This window comes from Mustelus asterias, chromosome 16 (assembly GCF_964213995.1).
Source record: "Mustelus asterias chromosome 16, sMusAst1.hap1.1, whole genome shotgun sequence".
Lineage (NCBI taxonomy): Eukaryota > Metazoa > Chordata > Chondrichthyes > Carcharhiniformes > Triakidae > Mustelus > Mustelus asterias.
This window is the reverse complement of record NC_135816.1, coordinates 34,121,142-34,128,408: the sequence shown is the minus strand read 5'-3', so window position 1 is coordinate 34,128,408 and position 7,267 is coordinate 34,121,142.

The following is a 7,267-nucleotide window of genomic DNA, read 5'->3' as shown; positions in this document are numbered from 1 at the left end:
AAATTAAGTAGGACTGTAAAATGATTGTCATGCAGTCATAAAAAGGTTATTTCTGAACCTCAAAGGAAGATTTGATATGTGATAAAATTTCCTTTTAATGTCATCTATAACAGCAACTGTGCCATTTGTGGCATTTTGACTCCTTGATTTAAATCATTTCATTTTCATGATGCATGCAAAATAATGTGCATATGTGTTCAAAGAAGATTACAACATATATTCATGAAGTTTCCCAGTTAGCTTATCAGGTGTAGGCATTTTTTTCTTTTGTAAATTCGCTGCATTAAACCACTTCCTCCTCACTTTAGCTGGTTGAATTTTGAATCCAAGCGTCAAGTTTGAGTGCAGGAGGAATGAGATATTGAACGAACAAAAGCAAACGTATGTCAAACAATGCTTCACAATGTACAAGGTATCACCAAACTGCGGTCAGTTATAACACCTGCAAGGTTCTGGTTGCAACCAGCTAACTTAAGCACAAAATAGGGATTAAACTGGGAACTTCTACTTTGTAGCATTCAGTACCACACAATGCGGTGAAACTTCTGACTGTATCATTCAATGACCCATAAACACTTCAAGTAAATCTTTATCAAATATGATCCTAATCTGAGTATGAAATAACTTATTCATTTATCAGCTATTACCTATCTCAGTAAATAGATATTTGGTAATATGTATTAATACTTCATTTAAAGGCAAAGTTGTAACTTTAATTAGAACTCATGATTCAAATCAAATAAATTTTTCCAATGTTAAAATGTTAGACTTTTCAAAGTGAATCTCTTTACCCAACATTCACATAGTTTGCACAAAATGTTGTAAATTCACTTGGTATAGGCAGGACAGATGTTACATCTGAAGAAATGCGTGAGGTGAATATCATTAAAGCGGCAGGAAATTTGGCAAAGAGCGAACAGATGATCGAATAATCACAAACATACTTACCACCAGTTTACTGGGCCTATGTTCACTGCTGGGAAGCAAGCGATCGGATGAATAATCATTGCTAGGTCAATAAGGCAAGTCAACATCTCAAAAGGAGCATCTGACCATCTCTGCACATTCCAACAAACTCAAGAAAACATTGTGCCTGCACGGAGGGTTGCAAATTTCAAACAAAAGCTTTAATTATTCAATTTTTCGGTCACCTCACAAGCTATAGCACAAGCAAAGATTGATAGGTATTTGTTATAAGGAAACTCAAAGAATTGATAGTCAAAGGCATATGTACCAAAAATGCTTTAGAATTCTCAAGAAGATAAGGACAAATGAAGCTCCAGTAAATATTGTTCAGAATTTTATTTGGATTACGTCCATTCCCGGGATTGGAAGATGACAACAAATGTTATACAAACATTCAGAGAAAAGTAGCAGAGTATGAGCCTGGAAATTATAGTTTGTCTAACAGCTTCAGTGGCATTAAAGACTTGACATTATTAAAATAGAAATTATTATTTTTTATCTCTTTCATTGAAAGTTAGTGCTGCTGGCAAGGCCAGCATTTGTTGACCATCCCTAATTGTCCTTGAGAAGGTGGTGCTGAATTGCCTTCTGGAATTTCTGCAGTCCATGTGGTGGAGCACTATTAGGAAAGGAGTACAGAGAGTACAATTGCTCTAAGAAACACTTAGCATGAACCTAAAAATCATAGGTCAGGCTTAGTTATTCTGCTGGAATGATTTAGTGTTATTAATAAACTAGTGTATGTGATGTCCAGTAAGTACAATTTACTAGTATACTCAGAAAGCATTAATTTTGATTTGTTTAAAATTAAGACTTGTCAAAGTTTGCCAGCTGGCTTAAAAGCTGGGTTAGAAACATGCAACACACCCGTCCCGATTCCGGGGGCAGGCGAGGCTCGGAAAACGGCATTCTCCATTGGTCTCAGGAGGGATTGTACAAACCTCAGGCGGACTTGCCGGTAAAATTCCGCCCTAAGTAACAACAAGCGAAAAATGGGAAAAGCCCTTTTTGCAAGGAAGTGACCATGGAAATTTGCTGAGATCTGGTCCCTATGTTCCACTGGTCACACAATTCATAAATGACTTGGAGACTAATTCTTGTATGTTGTACAGTTATTAAGAGTACTAAACTGTAACCAAGTGTGGAAGGAAATTAAACTGGATTCAAAGTTATTTGGATCAATTAAACAAATGTGCAAATAAATGAAAGGTAGATTTTGTTTCATGTAAATATTTGGGAAACTAAATTCAAACGGAAATGAATTGATAATTAATTGTTCCCTTGTGGAATTGAGCATGGAGAATAAACTTCAGATGAAACCAAAACTTGAGTGTAGGATTAACTGGATTATAGTACAGATATGTCATTTATTTTTACAAGTGTCACCCACTATTTAAGACTGGAATGAGAAACAGAAAATGGGGAACTACAGACGTGTTAGATTTATATCTGTAGAATGAAAAATGCTAAAATGCATTATAAAAGATGTGATAACTTGACACATAGATAATAATTGTCTGATCGTGCAATGTTAACATGTGTTTATGAATGGAAAATCATATTTGACAAATCTGTTGGTGTTTTCTGAGAATGTTACTAACATAATTAATATAATGTGGGCACAGTAAACTTGGATTTTCAGATGGCTTTTGATAGAGTGCCCTACTGGAGGTTGCAAAATAAGTGCACATGAGTTAGGAGGCAATACATAGGTTTGGATTAAGGGTTGGCTAACAGGCAGAAAACAAAGAGTAGGAACAAATGGGTGATTCTTGCATTGGCAGGCTGTGACTAGTGGGGTACCGTAAGGATCAGTGTTTGAGCCCCAGCTGTTCACAATACGTGTTAATGATTTGGATGTGGGGATCAAATGTAATATTTTCAAGTTCATGGATGACACAAAACTGGATAGAAATGTGTGTTGTGAAGAAGATGAAAAGTGACTGCAAGAGGGTGTGGATAGACTTAGTAAGTGGCAAGAACTTGGCAGATGGAATATAATGTAGAAAATTGTGAGGTTATCCACTTTGGTAGGAGGGACAGATGTACAGATTATTTCTTAAATGCTAAGAGATTAGAAGGCATTGATGTACAAAGACATCAGGGTGTCCTCATCAAAGAGTTACTGAAGGGTAACATGCAGGTGCAGCAGACTATCAGGAAGGCCAACCGTGAGTTAGCCTTTATCGCAAGAGGATTTGCGTAGCAAATTCTTGCCTCAGTTGTATAAACCTTGGTTAGATCACACCTGGAGTACTGTGTGCAGCTATGGCTCCCTTACCTAAGGAAGAATATTATTACCAAGGAGGAATTGCAATGAAGATTTACCAGACTTGTTCCTGGGATAGACTGTCCTATGAAGAGAGATTGGAGAAACTGGGAAAGTATTCTCCAGAGTTTCAAAGAACGAGAGGTGATCTCATTGAAATTTAAAAAACACATAAAGGGATAGACAGAGTGGGTGAAGGTAAGATGTTTCCTTGGTTGGGAACCTAGAACCAAAGGATAAAATTTCAAAGTAAGGGGGAAGTCACTTAGGACTGAGATGAGGCAAATTATTTTTTACTCAGAGGATAGTGAATCTTTAGAATTTTGTCCCCCAGATCATTGTGGAAGTTCAGTCACTGAGTATGTTAAAATTGACAGACTTAATCAAGAGATTAACAAATTTCTAAACATCAACGATGGAAAGGCATATGGGGATAATGTTGGGGAAAAAGGCATTGAAGTGGATTATCAGCCCTGATCATATTGAATGGCAGAAGAAGATTGATGGGCTGAAAGGCCTACTCCTGCTCCAATGTTTCTATGTTCCTATTTAAAAACCAAACAGAGATGTACGAACATGAAATTATGTTATGTACTAACATAATTATGTACTAACATAAAAATTTTCTAGACTAGAAATGAATGCAAATATAAGTTTTTAAATGTATTTCAGATGTGTACTTGACAAAATGATTCACAAGAGCCCAAAAATTAGGAGCAGTTATAAGCTATGTGGCCTGTTGAACTTGCTCCACTATTCAATTTAATGGTGGCTCATCTTGGACTTTAATCCCACTTTCCCGCCCACTCTCTAAATCCCCTTATTCATTGAGAGATCAAAACTCTGGCTAGATCTTTCCGGCCATTCATGTCGGCAGGATCTTCCAATCCAGCTGACAGTACAACTCCCCTCCCCACCCTTACCCCCATCCTACTCCCCACTCATGAGTTTCATAGCGGCAAGGGGTGCGTTCAATGGGAAATCCTGTTGACTATGGTAGGACCAGACAATCCAGCTGCTGGACAATGGTTAGGCTGCCTCCACTGCTGCAAAATGCCCAGGAAGTTCAGCAAAAAATCCTACCCTCTGCCTTTTACAGCCTTGAATATATTCAGTGATGAACTTAAGTTTTTTAAATTTATTTATTAGTGTCACAAGTAGGCTTACATTAACACTGCAATGAAGTTACTGTGAAAATCCCCTAGTCGCCGCACTCTGGCATCTGTTTGGGTACACTGAGGGAGAATTTAGCATGGCCAATGCACCTAACCAGCACATCTTTCAGACTGCAAGAGCACCCTGAGAAAACCCATGCAGACACGAGGAGAACGTACAAACTCCGCACAGTGACCCAAGCCAGGAATTGAACCCGGGTCCCTGGTGCTGTGACCACAACACTCTGAGAGAGTGCCAAAGATTCACCGTCCTCTGAGTAAAGTAATTTTGCCTCATCTCAGTCTAAGTGTTCTGGCTGTATTACTGAGACTGATACTTCTGTGTCAGATTCTCCACAGTAAGAAGTTTAACAACACCAGGTTAAAGTCCAGCAGGTTTATTTGGTAGCAAATGCCACTAGCTTTCGGAGCACTGCCCCTTCGTCAGGTGGAGTGGAGAAATGCTCACAAACAGGGCATACAGAGACACAAACTCAATTTACAGAATAATGATTGGAATGCAGTCGTTACAGATAATCAAGTCTTAAAGGTACAAACAATGTGAGTGGAGAGAACATTAAGCACAGGTTAAAGAGATGTGTATTGTCTCCAGACAGGACAGCCAGTGAGATTCTGCAAGTCCAGGCAAGTTGTGGGAGTCACTGATAGTGTGACATGAACCCAAGATCCTGGTTGAGGCCGTCCTCATGTGTGCGGAACTTGTGGCATTTGCTACCAAATAAACCTGTTGGACTTTAACCTGGTGTTGTTAAACTTCTTTCTGTGTTTACCCCAGTCCAACGCCGGCATCTCCACATCAGATTCTCCAGACAGAGGAAACAATCCCTTAGCATCTTCCTTAATCCCCTGAGAATCCAACATGTTTCAATCAGATCACCTCTCACTCTACTAAACTGCAGAGAATATATCGACTTACTCAGCTTCTCATCATTGGATAACCCCCTCATCCCCAGTGACCAATCTAGTGAACCTTTGCTGCACTACTTCCAATGCAAATATAACCTTCCTTAAATATGGAGACCTAAACTGAGCACAATGTTCCTGATGTGGTCTCACAAGAAACATAGAATCATAGAATCCCTACAGTGCAGAAGGAGGCCATTCAGCCCAATGAGCCTGCACTGACAACAATTCCACCTAAACCCTAAGCCGGTAACCCTGCTAATCCTCCTGACACTAATGGTTGATTTAGCATGGCCAATCCACCTAACCCGCACATCTTTGGACTGTGGGAGGAAACAGGAGCACCCGGAGGAAACCCACGCAGGCACGGGAAGAACGTCCAAACTCCACACGGTCAACCAAGGCCGGAATTGAACCTGGGTCCCTGGCGCTGTGAGGTAGCACTGCCAACCACTGTGCCACAGTGCTTTGTGAGAGGGTAAAATATGATAACGAACAATTCAATCAGTGTGAAACATTTATCATAAGTTAGTAAACATACCATGATGCATTCTGAGACCAATCTAGTGGATCATTGGTGAGGCCACATTTGGAATATCAGAGTGAATTATGGGGCCCTGTGCTTCGATGGAGCCTCACAGATGCAGTCATTACATAATAAAATCAATGGATGGAGAATTCGCAGCCATTGCTCCTGTATTTCATTAAAAATAACAATTCAATTTCTACAAAGTCTCATCAAAAATGAAATCCATACATTTGGGTCCACGATGAATGCAGTTTTTAGGTTGGCAGTCTGTAATGACTGCACTGACTGATATGTATGCCCCTATTTTATGACCTCGCTCGGGCGAGGCTCGTAAAGTCCCGCCCGAGGCCAACGGAGAATTCCGTTCTGCAAGCCTCGCCTGCCCCGATTCCGGTAAATTTCCAGCCATTGTGTTTACATTCATGAAACTCTGCCAGTAGCAAAGGCCAACCAAATTTAGCCTTATATTCCAAAGATGGTCTCACCAATGATCTATACCACGTTAGAATAGTCTCAGAATGCATCTTATTATTTCCTTAGCCCCTTGGTAAAGTTTTCACAGTTGATAATAATACTCACATGCTTTTCCCTTCCCAACCCCTCAGCCTTCTAAATTCAGGGACATACAAGTCTAAACTATGCAAACGGTCCTCATCATCTAACCTTATGGGCCCCAATATCATTCTGGTCAATCTGCACTTCTGTGTCTCTCTGGAGGAGAAGATAAAAGCAATTAAGGAAGCACCAACCCCCAAAAATGTATCGGAATTGAAACCTTTTTTTTTAGGAATGGTGAACTATTATGGGAGATTTATTCCTAATCTTTCTACAGAGTTACCATCCCTACGCACACTGCTCAAGAAGCTCCAGAGGTGATATTGGAAAGAGCCTCAGAGAGGAGCTTTTGAATAGGTTAAACTGGGCACTGCAGTCATCCACTCTCATTGTTCATTTCGACCCCTCAGAGGAGATCATTCTTACCTGTGATGCATCTCTGTATGGAATTGGAGCGGTTTAATCACATTAGATGGAAGATGGTACAGAAAGGCCAATTGCCTATGGCTCGAGGTCTCTGATCGATACTAAAAAAACTTATTCTCAAATCAAAAAAGAGGGACTAGCCGTCATCTTCAGAGTGAAGAAGTTCCATCAGTACATTTATGGACAGCATTTCGCAGTAGTCACAAACCCCTATTGGGCCTATTTAAGGAGATCCATTCCTTCCATAGCTTCAGCTATAGATTCTATACCTGGAATGTTGAGTTGCCAGTCCTGCCTTTCCCTCAACCATGTCTCTGTGATGGCAACAATATCACACTTCCATGTGTCCCTCCACGCCCTTAACTCATCTGTCTTACCTATTACACTCCTAGCATTGAAGACCATCCAGCCTTGCCTTACTCTTTTGACACTCAACATAGCTGA